Raw genomic sequence first — 17,276 nt, 5'->3', positions numbered from 1 at the left:
TCTTGGTATTTTTTGGCATTATGGATTTGTTTTTGTCTTTCTTTTAATAATCATTATTCTATGAAGAGAACAATAGAATTTATGTACTGTGCAGAGGAGAGTTTGCTTGCTACTCTTTGTTGGGGATTTTGGCAAGGATCATATAAGTTTAGAAACCACATGATCAATGCAATTGGATGATAGTAGAGGAGGTGTGCATTGGACTTGTGAGCCAAGCACAAAGGCAATGATTTTATTGGGAATAGAGCTTGTTGAGATCAATGGCACATTTCGTCACAATGATTGCAAGCGGGTAAGTTTGGAGGGAGTTTCCTTATCCAATCTCCAGTGCTCATCATGTGCGTCCATTCCCAATGAGAGAGACTTTTGCATGCGTGTGTATCGAGACATGCACACTAGAGGAGAAAGAGGATTAAGAGACACTAGAGGTAGTAGAAGATTGGATTACTTGACTCATTCTGAGATATTGAGAATTGCTAGGACTAAAAACATAATGGTTCGACGACTCAAAAAAGAAATATGATTCACAAGGACAAAGGTTGCTACTTTGAGTGTAAAGGTGAGGAATCTTCAAGAAAGCGTTTCTAAAGCCTTGGTACGAGGAGATGTAAAGAAGTTTTGCACTGATATTGTGAATGCACATAAGCATGGCTTATTTGAGGGGAAGAAAGCTTTGTGGGAGTTTTTCATCGACATCTCTCAAAACATAGGAAGAGTGGGTCAAGGAAAGCGATATTCTGATACAATAAAAAATCTCTTTGAAGTTGCCAAGATTTGGGGAGGTACAAGATTGCATAACTTTCTCTCCATGAATCTTCAAGGTCCACATCTTTCAACTACATCTAGGCCTATGAGAAAAGTTCTTTGTTATAGGATCGGATTGAGAGAGGATGTATTCAAGCACGTGGCAGAAACATATAAGCATCATATGTTGAAAAATGGGCTTTGCATGGGAAGTGTACCTATCATTGTGCTGAAGATGAGACTATGATCAAGAGGATGGTGAGGTGGATAGCAAGAGATGACCAACTTGTTGGTTTTTGTGGAAAGAAGATAGATCACACATGCATTTCAAATTTCATAGTACTTGTTGGAGATGGTGAAAATGGTTATCATAGAATTGTTGATGCATTTGAGCATAATGTGATCGCCCACTATGAAAGAGTATTGATTGCAAATCCTCTTGTTGAATGCTTGCCAAAGTTAGTTCTTCTTATACAACTAACTTGTAATAGGTTTGAATCTATGCCCATCAAGGAGCAATGGAAAGAAGTCAATTTGCATTGGAATATGTATGTGAAGGATGTGATTGGACCAATACTTGGTCATGCTTCTGATGGAGATTCAGAGCGAAGAAAGCTTACGGTTGAAGATTATAGCTCTCTTACAGGTGTTCGATACTCAATTCCTTGGAAAAGTTGGCCATCCACAGCTTCTATGGAAGATGATGGAAGCATCATTGGATTACATGACCAAGATTATATACATAATGGAAAGAAGATGATTGATCCTCTAGATAATGCATCTAAAAGATTAGTGCTTGGTAATGGTCTTGTCACCTTGAATCATGTATCCTTGGTATATCAAAGTTTCAAGGTTGATGATCATGGTTTGCAAGAAGGAGATATAGAGAGAAAAGATAGACAAAAGTGGAGATCAGCACAGAGGATAGCCGGACGTAAAGTTCAAAATTGTTTAGAGCTCTTGCAGATGGGATTCAATCATCGTCAAGAGCGAACACTTGGTACAAAGGTGTATCTCTCAATTGTGGCAGCATAGATTGATATTTTTCTATCTCCTATGCTCAACTTGTATGAGGATGTGAAAGCTGCCGGAATGGTACCTTCTTTTTTAGGTACAGAATTCATATTATCTATTGAACATATTTAAATAATTAACTGATATTGTATGTTCATGTTGTTGCTATGGTAGCACCATTATGTCTTATTAATAAGTTGATTTATGATGTTTTATTAGGATTTGGCGCATGTGGATCACCAAGTATGATGTATATATGCTCAAGCAAAACTTCATTATTAGAGAAACTTTCATGGACATCCAATTGTCATGTCACTTTGTGGTTCTTCTCATAAAGATCTTGAGAGACAGATATAGTCACTTGGCAGTTTCTTTATTTTCTACGGGATCTGATGCTTGTGAGAATTTCTTTAGTAAAGTAGGTGGAATGGTTAGCAATGAGAGGTGTTATGATGGTTGTGACTTTGTTGAGTAGTGTAGGAGCATTGAATAGAATTTCAGAGTTTCAAGGAGGTTCAAATCTAAGTTTTTCGGCAACTCACTCAAAGCAAGAAAACATATGGGTTGATATGAATCATATGCCTGGCATTCATTTGGCAAATTTAAATGACTACATGGTTGTGAGTATTGATGAGCAGATTGCACATGCATTAAAGGAGGGCTTAGCAGAAGCAAAGGTCATGTGTTGCGAGCTTGGTATGGAAGGTGAAGCTTCATGGGGTGCCTCATGGGAAGAAAAAGATATCTTAGAGCATCTTGAAAACAATGCACATGACAATCTTGAAGAAGAAGAAGAAGTTTCATTGGATGATTTTGTTGGAGATGTAATCGTGGATACAATATTGGATGTTGATGAAGAGGATACAATTGCACAAAGTGAGCTTCGCCATGTCATGGATTCTATAGTTGACAATGAGGAGAATGTGGTGAGCCAAATATCACATTTTGTGGAAGTTGATGGGAACACTTTGTGCAAGAGCACACTTGTGAGCCAATTGAATGGAAATCCAACGTTATCAAAGAATAGATTAACAAGGGTAAGAAGTGGAGTATTTTTCTCATTTGAGATGAAGTCAAAACCTCAAACCAGTACTTGCCTTGGAATAAGATATGATTGTGTGGTTCTATTTGAAGATATTATACTTAGAGATAATTCAAAGCTCAAAAGAAAAGGCAAGGTTGCAAATACTAATCAAGGGGTCAAGAAAGGCATATGGTACCTCGGAAGAGTAATGAGTATGAGAATGAAGCTATGAAATGGTATGAAAGAGACAAGGGGTCCTTTTGATCTTTTAGATGGTCCTCCAAATGTGGAGATTCATCTAGCATGGTATCAAAAAACCAAAGGAAGTAGATGCTACACATATGATCTTGTTGATAATCAATCAGTGTCCTTGGAATCTATAATTGCTCTGGCAAATTTGAGCTATGATCCAATATCAAAGAAATATCAACTTGATCCCAATGACTATAAGATCTTCAACGACTATGTAAAAGATACATAAGGTAATTTGAAGTGCATAGAGTAAAATACAAATCTATAATAGTTTTAATGTGTTGTCCTTATGCATTATAAATTAATAATCTTGTTTTTCTTTGCAGGTTGAAAGCTATTATGTATACATCATACATGCTACCAAGAAATATCAAATAACTTTTATCGTCATCTAGTTATTGTGTAATTTGAGTTTTAGACTCATAAACATTTATGACCATTTTGGGTGTAATTTGAGTTTTAAGGTCATAAAATCTCTCCATCACTCATGTGCATGCACTTGGCAATGGCCAGTAGTTTTGGGTCCATCTGAACCACCAATATGCAATAAAAAAGGCATATGGCTGCATTGGAAATCCTTTGATGGTGGTGAAGAAAAGTATATGTATTGATAATCTTATGGTAATAAAGAAAGGTACATTGCAACATTACAATTTTGAAGGTATCTTCAACATGTATTTCATTCAAGGATATCTATGAAGGGAAGCACTTTTAAACACTACATGTGATGCTTGTGTTGTTGCTACTCTTTGCTAAGTTCACTCATTCATGTGTACTGTAATTTGTGATTACTAACTAGATGTTAGTATCAGGAGTTTCAAGGTGCTTGGTAAGGGGTTAAACCCAAGTTTTTCTTAGAGCAAAAAATTAAATCTTTAATTTTTGTTTGATTTTTTTTCTTGATTTGTATTAATCATAGTGTGGGAGGGGGGGAGTTGGCACTCTCCCTGGTTTTGGTAGAGAGATTCAACTCCCCTTCTTCCAAAGAGAGCTTGGTGTCCACTGGGTATAGTCACTTTAAGTATAAAGGGGTTCAATTCCCCTACTCTCTCTCCTGATGTGGTAAGGGGGCACGGGCACTCAAAAACATTGTGACACATACTTCGATGGTATCCAAGTGCCACTACATAAATCACTTTGTGATATGACCATTTTGATGCTTTTAATTGCTTAGGATAATTCCAACTTTTAAAAAGAAAGTTAGTATATGTTCTATGAAGACTTACATTTAAGAAAGGGGATACATAAAAATTCATACATGTATATATCTTATAAGCTTAAATAGGGGGATATATTAGTCTTACAAGCTTTATAAATAGGGGTTTTTTTAGAAGTCCTTGCACGCAGATGACATGTCTTCTTTACTATGAGTGAACCCCCCATGCTCTATACTCAAGACTAGTCATTAGTCATGGATTGACCATTTCCCCTCTTATTTGGAGTCCTCATCTTCATCTATACACTTTGGACAGTAGGGTACTCTCAAGCCTTGCTTGAATCTTGAAGAGTTTTGAAGAAAGGCATACAATCTTGTCACATGAAGTCTTTGACAGCAATCATTTATAAGCACCAAGCAAGATTAAAGCTTGGGATCATTATGGGGTGAATTTTCTTCTCCAAATGCTACCTTGATTTGGGGATTTTGCTCTCTGAAGCTTAATCTCTTGATTCTAAGCATCTTGGAATATTGAGGAGTTTGCTAGAAACGAAGTCTTCATTAGTGTTGATCACTCATTGTGCAAGGATTCCAATGAAATTAAAGCTTCAAGTCATCGACAAATATTGGCTGAGGTAACTTTCAAATTCTTGATTCCTCCTCCCTATCCAATTGTTGAACCATAGCCCATATGCTTGGAGCTTTAATAATTTAAACTTTTCATGTTTGAAAGGAAACATCTACATTTGAATGCTTGATTCATATAGTAGCCAAAAGGACTTTTCTTAGCCTCTTATTGAATGATTGCAAATTTGAAAATCCTCATCATTGATCCTGTTTTCTATGCTTCTAAAAATCATTGGTTTGCTTGAAAAATTGAAAGAGATGTTATCCATTGCAAAAGAGGTATGAGATAAATTAGTGAATTACTAATTATCAGAGTAAATCCCTCTTACACCCAATCATTTAATCTCTTCAAGTTTAGCCCTATTGCATATTGTTGAAAATATTGGAAATAATCACCTTTCAGTTGGCATGTCGTTAATGTTTTCCTAGCATTAGCATGAACTTGCCATGCATATTCCCACAAGGAAAAGTGGATGCTATGTGAGTTAATAAGACAAAATAGAGGTGAATCTCCCTTGTTGATTATTATGACCTTGAAGGGGTGTAGAATCCTAGCTCGAGAGGAACTTTACACATCCTCGGTGATCCGTAACCCACAAAAATAATTGTAGGTGTAGGGATATCATTTGGTTGGAAGTTGGGGCCAATCTAGTCAAGATTTTAGGAGTAAGTCATTTTCCCATAGGGATTACAATCATAAACATGGCACAAAAGTAGGATATTACATGTTTAGATCAATAATAGGTATTACAGGAGCCTTGTAGGGGTATTATAATAGTGATTTGGTACTTGTAGGTTATTAATCCATCCCCACAACTCCAGAAGTATCTTAGGTTATCATAAGATATTTGTAAGTTACAGGGGGTTAATATGTTGAAACAGAGTCAAAAAAAGGTATATCCTATTCTAGATAGGTTTGAAAAGTTGGTTCCAAAATAGGAGAGATTACTCCAATATGTTTTGAATTTATAAATGTATGTTGAGAGGATTTCAAATTTGGAAAACCTAAACAAGTATGTGTATTGACTTGATCTCCATCTTTCATCAGAGGTTGGTGATGTGTAGCCCAATACCATGCATAAGGCAATCCATCTTGCTAAATGGAACAACCAAAAATATGAGTAAAATATGGCTAGGAGTTTGTCCTATCGCTGTTTTATAGGCTGTTCGATAGGTCCATAAGGCTTCCATCATCTTGATGTCCCAGTCACTGCGCGAGTCAGAGACCACTTTGGTTTCCATCAGCTTGATGTCCCAGTCATCACTGCGCGAGGTAGAGACCACTTTGGTCAGGGATGTTCACTAAGATCTTATTACTAGACTTAGCCTAGACCATTTGCTTGAGAAGGGCTAGGATTTTTGATGGATGATTAAGAAGGATGACAACATTTCAACCCAAAACTATGGAAAATATTGCATCAAAGCAATCCTCAAGGTTCGGGTAGAATTTTAGCTTAACAAAGAGAGGAATTTAGGCAAAAAGGGAGATTTCAAAATACCTACAACAAAGTCCCAACTTATTCTATAATTTATGGAGAAAAACATCAAAATCTGACTTTAGATGGGAAGATTTTGGTTCTTCGATATTGTGCACCATTTCTCTTGATGCATGGACCGAATAAAAAGGTAAAAATAGTCTTTGGCTTAAGGGGCCTGTAAATGCAGGATCATGATGTTGGTTAGAGAGGACAAGATGTCTAAGCCCCCCAACTAGTCTTGAGATGCTCTACTAGAGGCTCATGTCCTCCTAATTGTTATGAGAGGCTCATGATGTTGGTTAGAGAGGACAAGATGTATAAGCCCCCCAACTAGTCTTGAGATGCTCTACTAGAGGCTCATGTCCTCCTAATTGTTATGAGCCCTCTATGCACATTAGAGGGAATACGAACTCAAAAAGGACATCATAAGAAATTGATTAGGAATAATCTTAGACTAGTCCCTCTTTAATGGCCATCATTGCACGCCTTTCTGTTCCCTAGCCCCCCTACATTCCTTGGCCCCACTTAATTTTTATGGTGGACCCTATCTAGAAAGGAGAGGGATCTCCCTTTCTGTTCACCCTAGTAAAACTAGCCTTTTTCATCCTTTAAGATTGCACCATCACTCTTTCAAAAGTGCCATATAAGCAACTTGAATTTATTTTTGTCTCCAAAATGACATTTTAAAGTTTTTTAAAAATGTGTTTTTTTTCTCAAAAGATATCCAATCACATTGCAAGTTGAAACACTCCATTTCTATATACTTTTTTGCATTAAATACACTCCAAATTAGTTCATCATCCAAGATGGGACCACCACTCTTCCAAAAGTATCACATCAACAACTCATCATTTATATTTTTTCTTAAAAATAAATTTTATTTTTTTACCCTAAAATAGATTTCTTTCTTGCAAAAGGTATCCAATTGTATTGCGAGTCTAAATATCCATTTTCAATATACTTTTTTGCATTAGAGGCCCTTGAAATAAATTTACATTTTTTAATACCCACACATGTGGTATATGGGAGCTTGCAGAGGTAGTTATATATCTAGTTTATGTTCCACTACTCCTCTTAAGTGCAATATTAGCAGGGCAAACTTATTATGACCCTAAAAAGTGACATTTTTTTTCATCTCTCAAAACATGGTCTTTTCCATCTCTAGTGGTGTCTAATAATATTATACATGTATTTAAGCATTTTTCATACTCTCTTTTGTCCTCTTATCCTTCTAAATCAATATTATACTAAAAACTTAATCTACTCTATTTTCTCTTCTATCTTGTACTTTCTAATGCAACCACTTAGAGACATAAGAAATTATAAGAGAAAGGTGGATTTGCATGTTCGTGTAAATGAAGAGTATGCTATTGCAAAGTCCCCTTATAGCAAGTATGGCTCAGGTGTAATAATTATTTGTCAATATCATTTAGAGAGAAATGAAAATATTGATATTTGGATAGATGGTTTCTTATATCCTAATGACCTTACTACTAGGCTAAATCCACCTTTTAATTTCACTTCTTCGTTGCTCACTTTTATTGGGGATGGTAAAAATGGTCTATTAGGCTATTGCAAATGCCTAGATAGAAATATTCATATATATCAATAATATTAATCAATGTTATTTATCACTCATCAATCTTTGTTACAATCGAAGGTTCTTTAAGTGTGTTGCAAAAAGCCACAAGATCAAGAAATCAAAGTGTAGAAGCTTGAAGAAGAATTGAAGTACTGTAAAGGTAAGGGACAAGAGATGATAGAGGACACACAAAAAAATTTAACCTTGGAAAAAGAGGATGCTTCACTAAAATCATTTTTGGAGCAAATGAAAAATAAAAAGAACATTATAGAAGCAAATGCTTATTTAAAGTTATAAGGAAAGGAAATGTCAATTACTACCAATGCTATCATAATCCTTGAATGGTGGAGCACAAAAAAGACATGTCTAAGCAGTAGGTTTGTTATTTTTTATTGAAAGACAATCTAAATTTACTACACTCTTTGAAAATGTCTCTTTTTAAAAAAGAAACCTTTTTAATGATGCTAAATGCTAAGATGAGGGTCAGTAGATGGAGCTTCTAAAGGCGTTCTTAAAACATAAGCATTTGATTGAAATTTTGAGAGACCCTTGACATGTGCCCCCCAGCTTGCTACTTTAAACGAGGTTCTTATATGGAAAAAGTTCAAATAGTATGTGATATAGTCGAAGGTAGTCGACAAGGCTATGAGGTCATATACAATAAGATAGCAAATGCATTGCTCATAGCTAAAGCACATGATTTTGCCTCGATCATTTTGGCTTAGAGCTATAAGATGAGTACGAAATATATCCATTGCTAATTTAATACTATATTTTTTAAAAAAATCACTAGAAAAACGAAATTAGAGGGAACTAAAGCTAGAAAAATTTCTTATGACTATGATAACTTTAATATATATATTTTTGCATTGGTTAAGTTGCAATGTGCCATGGCTCATTTCTATAAGGTGCGACGCTATTAAAAAATATTGACTTGTTCTAATATAACATTATAAATTCAATATCATATACTTGTTTCTACTAAGTTTGTACCAACTATAATTACTAGGTTTTGTTTCAACCTTGGAGTTTGTTATCAACCTTGATGGATGTCAAATTGTAAAGAGATGTAAGTTGGAGAGGGTGGATGTTACATTGATGAATTATACCATGGCCTATACAAAAGATAGCATTCTTATCTAACCATTTAATGTACAGTTAAAAAAGAAAATTTGGTAACTAGAAGTAGTCGAAGTGCCCAAGGAGGTCCATAATGCTCTCTCTCGAATCGTCCAACGTACTCCAAATTTGAATATAATTTCTAAGCAAATAAGTGGCAAGAATCTTAGATAATTCAATATTAATTGACACTTGGGCGGCAATCTCAAGACTTTAAAGTATATGTTCAATTATGATATTAAGGCATAAACTTCATTGCCTTATTTATTTTATATGAAAAAAATAGTTCTTTTAAGGCTATGGATAATATTGTATGGAAGGGAGGAGTACTGGGATGCAATAGAAAGGTGCTGCTAAATAGGTCACCCCTTGACGAGAATTGAAAAGCCATATTTTTAATTAACATTGAAAATGACCATTTTTCAACTTTGCATTGCCTCATGCATATATTTGAGGAGTTATTGAAGTTACATATTAATTATATATACACAATGAAGTCTCCCTCCAGATGTGAATTGGCTATTGAGAAAGTCACGGAGCTATTAAGTTAATTAGGTGTACATAGAGGCAAGGATAAGATTAAAAAGGACAAAAAAGTATCAAGTCTAACTTATGACATAGCACAAAAAATATCAACGAGTGGGATGAAGGCATTGAGCAATATAATTGGCAAGCCATAAAAAATAAAGTGAGAGTTATGAAAAGATTTATGCAAATATAGTATATATTTAAAAAGAGACTAGTCTTAAGAATGTTCGAGTGAAAGTTTGCTATTCTTTTGATAAGCTAGTGTGTATAATGCTAAAGCCGTCAACAAATCGTTCCACTTAAGATGAGTTTTCTATAGTGATCAATGATTTTACAAAGCTAGTTGTCAATGCATGGGAGAAACCAACATCACCACTACATGGTACACCTTCAACTCTACTACTTGTATGTTCTTTTATATTTGTATAAATTGATGTTTCAAATCTAATGCCAATGCTCCATACCTTTGCAGCACATATTATATGCTCATGGATTATATTTTTTGGAGAAGTATAGGTCTTTGGAAATGTGAAACATCCAAGGTATAGAGAAGTCTCATTACCGCAAACTTATGGTACATATTTCAAGAACACTTGCCATGGAGGTGTTCGCATAAAGAAAAGCTACTTGTAGAAATGTTTGACTAGTTTTATAGATGTACCTTCGATTGCTCCATCACATTAGAAAATGGTAAGGCTACCACATTGGCCAAATATCTCAAGTAAGAAATTCAAGTGCGTAATAAAGAAAAAGTGACAAAACACATTTGCAGTGAATACATGTGTAGCATGGTGTATGTAATGAAGCAAATTATCAACATGAGAGTTAAAGCCTATTCCAAGTATAAAACTTTGTAAATACTTGAGCCTAGAGAAAGAGGACTTAGGTTTTAGTATAAAAGGCAAGAAGTGCTAATGTAGCATTATTCTTTGGCATTATCAAAAAATTCATTCTTCTTGTCTTTCACATTTTCTTGTACTTGGATGATAGTCCATGGCTACATTGTGCTATGGTAATGGAAGTTGTTCCATGGCATGGCCATGTTGGAATCTCAGTATAGTTCATTTCTTGTCATTTGTATCTTAGAGTATTTTTGATTTTCCTGTTCATTTCAATTGTTAGATTAGTTCTTCTTTACATTGGTATCAGAGCATTAGTTTAGATCTTGTCCGAAGTCATTTTCATGCAATAGATTTAGTTGCAGTGACTAGGGAGTGAAAACCGCACTTAAAATTTAGTCATAGGAGTTAGTTCTTTTATAACCGTGGTCTGACATGGAGATCTCTCACAAACTGTGACTAAGATGGAGGTTCTTGGCATGAACTCGTGGATAATGGTGGGATCCAACCAATTTGGCAACTCGTGACCAAGTTTTGGACCAAAAATTGGGGTAAGTTGGACAAAATGAAGGTTACAGGACTTAGTTTGGTTCAAACTTGAGTTACTTTTCAAGAACATGGGTTTCTTCCCTTTCCTTTCAAGCTTCTCTCAAGAATCCATGGCCAAAGGCTGAACAAGATCTATTGCCCGTGATCTCTATCATGCAAAAAAGGACTTCATAACCTTGTTCTCCATCTCTCAAGCTTTCAATGGAATGGTGGAATGGCACAATATGCTTCATTTCTATCCAGGAACACAGCAGTAGGCAATAGCGTGAATTGTGTCTACTGCATATTCATGCCTATTTCTTGCCAAAAGTGAGCTATGGAGCTCAAGTTACTTACGATTAAGGCTCTAAAGCATTGACCAAGTGCATTCCTTCAAGCTTTGGCAAGATTTCTCTCTATTGTGGACTTTCCTCTCTCCCATGGAACCTTATTATTGATAGTTTTGGATAGCAACTAAAAACCTCTAATTTCTTAAAGCAAATGAAGGGAGTATGGGTGGAAAATCACTCCTGGAGCTTGCTTATGCACGTGGCTTCAATCCATTGTCAACATTGAAGCAACATTGAAGCATCTTTGGGTTTATTCTGATCTATGGAAGCTTTGGACAGCTTGTATATTCAATGTCAATAAAATTCTTAGTTCTCTTGCCAATAATTGGAGTATTCAGCTTATATTGGAGCTATTCTCTACCATCTTCCAAGTTCTTCATCAAATAGAAGAAGATTACTCCATCAACCATCATTGAAGTATGTGGCGACAATGGAGTCCATATGAAGGTGGGAGTTTTTCTAACATTGAAGCTTGCTAAAATTGGGGATTTATGTGGATCTTTATAGCTGAAGACAGTCTATTTTTGTGTGAGGACTCTACATCAACTACATTCATCAATCACAAGCATATGAGGTATTTTAAATCATCTTTAATCTCTCCCTTCTGAATCCAATTGTTGAGATGATCCAATTGATGAATGAGGGGTTAAAATGATTCAGAATTTCCAATTATTCTCTTAAAAACACTTCATGAATAATCCATTTAGCAACCCTATTGATTAATTTCTGATTGATCACTTACATTCATTGAAAATAACCACTTCCAATGCTTCAAAGTCTCACCCATTCCTCTCTAACTTGGCATTGAACTGTTTTTCTTTTGTCTCATTACCTTGAATAAAAAATGTTGCCCAATGGTAAGTGAAATACAATTGTAAATCAGTGAGTCACTACTGCAGGTATTCCTTACCTAATCCTACTTCATTTTCAGTTCAACTTCTTCCATTCTCATGCATATCATGAAATGACAATCAAATCCTTTCCAATACATGCATTTCAAGCTGTTTTCTTAATCTAGCATTGACCTGCCATGTATCTACCCAGGAGGAAAAAGTGGATTCCAAGCGAGTTGGTAGGACAAAAGAGAGGTGACAATCCCCTACTGACAAGGACCCTGAAGGGGAGCACAAATCGGCTTGAGAGGGAAATTTGCACACCCTCAAGTCTCAAATCCCACGCATTTGAAGTTCAGGTGCAAGTACCACTCAAGGGGCACAAGAATTCAGCTTTCAGCATGATATATTTGGCCTGGGTTACATGATGCAAAGGCAAATGTATGGAAACATAATGCAATGCAATTGGCAAATGGGGATAGGAGCATTATGAATGCTATTGGTGGCATTTGTTATTTGGGTTAGCAATAAAGAGTTGGAACATGGTTTTCAAGCAAAGTTCCATTGATTGGATCCTTCTTTTGCAACATACAGTGGGATTGTTCAATCCTTGGTTAATTGCATAGGTTATTTTCAGTATTGATTATTGTATGGAGTTCATTTGCAGGTCTACATAGTTGGTACATGCATGAAATTGATGGTACAAGTCATTTAATGACCAGAATAGAGCATTCACAGGTTGCAGGAAATCCCGGACAGCTACAGTAAATTGCTTACAAAATTTTCTGTACTCAACCGTTTTCAACCTTTGATAGCTCATTTGAAAGGGAGCATCCTAAGTTTTATATAAAGCCAAGAAGTTGGTGTCATTTGGATCATTAGAGCTCAAGATATTTGAGTTTTTCATCTGCTATACACTTAGGACAGGACATCACCTATGGCTAAAAATAAAAGAAAGGAACCCATTATGGATATCATCAGTGAAGGATTAAGGGACTATCAACTCGATAAAGAGCATGAAGCTTCACAAGAGGCTATTTACCTTAAGAACCATGGTAATGAGGAGCTAGAGATAAGTTGAGCACATGCTGCAGTAAACAAACAAGTGAATGGGGTTGGCACTACTCATGTCTCTATTGATTCTAACAGTTTTCAACAACTCTTCAACGACATTAAGGATATGAAATCGGGCATTGAAAAACTTGTGGCTCTCTTGAGTGAGAGGATATTACCTACAGCTATTCCAAATGCTCCAAGTCTTCCCATTGTCCAAGAACAGTCAAAGTCCACAACTTCTAAGGTTGTTGGGCACTTTGAAGTTGGACATCCATCAAGAGCTCAACCCTCTCATGTTCAGCCTCAATTTCAGCCCCTAAATCAACCCAAGATCTACACTAGCCCTCATGGATAGGATTTGGAAGATAAGGCCCAAGCTAACTCAAGGCTTGATGATGACACACATGGATGCCATTCTTTTTACAAGTCTTTTTATGGACAGCCTTCTAATATCCCTAAATCTACACATGAAGAGAAAGCTAAAGAACAAAGGTCCTATCATGGTCAAGCAAGTGGAGGTAATAATTCTCATGGGAAGCACCCATACAATGGACATGGTCACGTGAATTCAGTTCCAAATTCTTATAGACAACACCATGTCAATAATAATCATGTATATAATCAGCACTCTAAACAAGGTCCTCATTTAAATCAATTTTGGTCTCATCAAATGAATGGACATCAACCACCAATGAATGTCACAACAAATATACACTCTCCAATGTATGGACATCAAGTTTATGGATAGCCTCTTGTTGGAAACTCTTTCTCTCCGCCGCAAGGACAATTTAATCAGCCAAATGGGTTTGCAAATATTCATGGATAGTAACAACCATATATTCATGGAACATGGAATAATGATGTTCAAGGACAAAATTCTTTTGGTCCAAACTTTTATGGAGAGCAACACAATAATGGCCAATCTCATCAATATGAGCGGAATACAAGGAGAAAATAACAATTTCTAATTTCAAGGGTGAAAATCCATCCCCTACCGAATTAGAAGAATGGTTTGACAAGCTTGAGATGTATTTTTCTTTGTATCCTAGACCGGAGAATGCCAAGGTAAAATTTGCATCCCTACATTTGGAAGGATACGCATACACTTGGTGGCAGTACATGTCAAGGATTGGTAATGAATTCTTAACATGGAATGCATTAAAGCGGGCAATGATCGAAGTTTTTGTGTCTCCTATTGAAAAGGAGAAGTTAGAGAAGAAGTGGTATGCTCTTGAGCAAAGGGGATTATTGGCTAGATATTATTCTAACCAATTCTTTAACCTCTCAATGTATGTGGATGGAGTATCCGACAATGCCAAGATGAATAAGTATATATTTTGTCTTGAATCTTCTCTATCGTCGGAAGTGGGAGCTATGAAACCATCCTCTTTACAAGATGCCATACAATTGGCTGAAAGGTATGGTAAAAAATACAAGAGTTTTCAGCAAAGAACATGGCAATATTTTCAGTCAAAACCAGTCCACTAGAATAGTTACAAATTATGGGCAATCAAAGACTGAATTTCAGCAAGGAGGGAAGCCAACAAATACCTACAGTAAGATCCCTACATTCCCTATTATTTATGGACCAAAACAAGGTACTAATTTCAGGTTTAATGCTGAAAATAGATTAGATGGAAAGAGGACTGAAATTAGTGGCAAAACTCAGCTCCTATGCAAGGAAAGCATGTGTCTAATGACAAGTTGAAGGACATGTATGCGAAAGGTCTATGCTTCAAATGTGGGGAGAAATGGTCTCCCAATCACAATACAAAATGCAAAGCCAAGAATATGAAAGTGAGCATGATCTTTGAAGAGGAATCGGATGTTGAGGCAAATGAAGGTAATCTATCTCAGCTTGATTGCTTACCCACTCTTGAGGAGAGGCATGACCATGATGATGATTGCCATGAAGAATTCTATGACCCTATGGATAGTTTTCCATTCGACTCGGGTGGTTACTTTATGGATGACACTTTGACAAATTTGGATTCATTAGAGCTTTGTTCCATCTCCCGTGATACTTGGAATGGTCCCAAAGGGGACAATACATTACACCTTAAAGGCTACATTAATGGAAAAATTTCTCATATTCTTATTGATACTGGGAGTACACATAGCTTCGTTAATACACGATCTCTTGATGGGCTGAAGTTGTATACACAAGAAATGCCTTCATCACTAAGAATCCAATGTCAAGATTGTGGGAGAGAAGGAAGGAGTCTCACTTGTAGCTTTCTTGCTTGCATAATGGGGGAATACACACACAGATGGAGGCTGAAAACAGTTTTCCTCTTCTTAGTTGTGTAAGCCAAAAGAACTCTCATACAAAGAAATAGAAGAACCCTATATATGGGTCTCAAACCAAAGACAACTAACTAAGGTGGCATACTAACTGAGCCACGAAATAGAGTAGATAAGGGTAGCTGTCATCTAGCTATTATTCATGGGCGGTGTACCAACCGCATCTACAACTGACAAGTCGGTGACATAAATGCACAACGGTCACCCTAGCATATCACGAGTGGAGCTCGATATCTCAACACTCCCCCTCGAGCTCAATTCCAATTCCTGCACACCAAGTAGGTCTCTGAACTTGCGCAACTTCTCTGCGCCCAATGCCTTCGTGAATATGCCAGCTACCTGATCCTCTATGCTGACATAAACTAGATCAATAAGACCTAGTAAAACCCTCTCCCGCACATAGTGATAATGCACCTCAATGTGCTTTGTTCTAGCATGATAGACTGGGTTATTTGCCAAGTGTATACTACTCATGTTGTCACAATAAATGACAACTGGCCCATCTGTAGGCTGATGCATATCATAAAGTAGCTTATGCAACCAAGCTACCTCACATGCAGCCATTGCTGCACCCCTGTACTCGGCCTCTATGCTCGACAAGGCAACTGTAGGCTGTTTCTTGCTGCTCCAAGTGACTGCAGCACTCCCAAAAGAGAACACATATCCACTGGTAGATCGTCTATCAGAAATACTACCAGCCCAATCAGCATCAGTGTATCCATACAGCTGTATCTGAACCCCAGTCTCATAAAATAGTCCATACTGCAATGTGGACTTCACATACCTGAGTATGCGTCTAGCAGCATCCAAATGCGGTTTCCTTGGAGCCTGCATAAACTGACTTACCAATCCAACAGCGGTAATAGTCATATAAATCAAACTTCCTACTATGCGTCTGTACATAGTAGGGTCTTCCAGAAGCTCACCTGCATCTGCGCTCAGCTTCACATTCTGCTCCAAAGGAACTGAAATAGGCTTACAACCTGTCATCCCATATTTGGACAGCATGTCCAATCCATACTGCCTCTGCAAGAGCTATATCCCACTTGGTGATCTAATCACCTCAATGTCCAAGAAATAACGCAGCTCTCCCAAATCCTTCATCTCAAACTTCTGCTTCAATAGCATTTTCACATGAAGGATATCTTCATCACTGTCACCTGTCATAATCAAATCATCAACATAAATGACAAGTAGCATAATACCTTTCTCTGTTTTTCTCACATAAAGTGAGAAGTCTGCCTTGGAAATCTGAAAGCCAATAGTGACAAGATATTGTCCTATCTTGTCAGACCATGCTCTAGGTGCTTGCTTCAAGCCATACAATGCTTTCTTCAACCTGCAAACAAACTCAGGATGAACAACATGCACATAACCTGGTGGTTGCTCCATGTAGACCTCTTCTTGCAAATCACCACGCAAGAAGGCATTCTTTACATCCATCTGATGTAAAGACCATCCCTTTGATGCAGCCATAGCAATGACTGCTCTTACGGTTGCCATCCTTGCAACCGGACTGAATATTTCTTCATAGTCAATGCCATATGTTTGTGCATACCCCTTGACTACTAATCTTGCCTTGTATCTGTTCACAGAACCATCTGCATTGTGCTTCACCTTATAAACCCACTTACAGCCAATTGCATTCTTGTCTTTAGGAAAAGGTACCAACTCCCATGTAGCATTTGCTTCCAAGGCATCCATTTCTTCATCCATGGCTTTCTCCCATTTTTCTTTTCCCATGGCTTGCTCAAAAGAAGTGGGTTCTGGTTCCTGTATCACTTTGACCATATATGCATAGTGAATGGCTATAAATCCATCATATTTCAGCCATCCACAGGA

General features: G+C 36.8%; 2 pseudogenes; both read left to right on the top strand.

Moving 5' to 3' along the window:
- The first annotated feature begins 388 nt into the window (after nt 1-388).
- Nucleotides 389-1,779, top strand: LOC148009091 (uncharacterized; annotated as a pseudogene).
- Nucleotides 1,780-1,987: 208 nt separating this feature from the next.
- LOC148009090 (uncharacterized) lies at nt 1,988-3,263 on the top strand (annotated as a pseudogene).
- Nucleotides 3,264-17,276: the final 14,013 nt, after the last annotated feature.

Source organism: Lygodium microphyllum, unplaced genomic scaffold, assembly GCF_053477565.2.
Source record: "Lygodium microphyllum isolate KBCC unplaced genomic scaffold, Lygodium_microphyllum_v1.1.10 scaffold_41, whole genome shotgun sequence".
Classification (NCBI taxonomy): Eukaryota; Viridiplantae; Streptophyta; class Polypodiopsida; order Schizaeales; family Lygodiaceae; genus Lygodium; species Lygodium microphyllum.
Note: the sequence above shows the minus strand (reverse complement) of the source record. Positions and strands in the feature narration are given on the sequence as shown.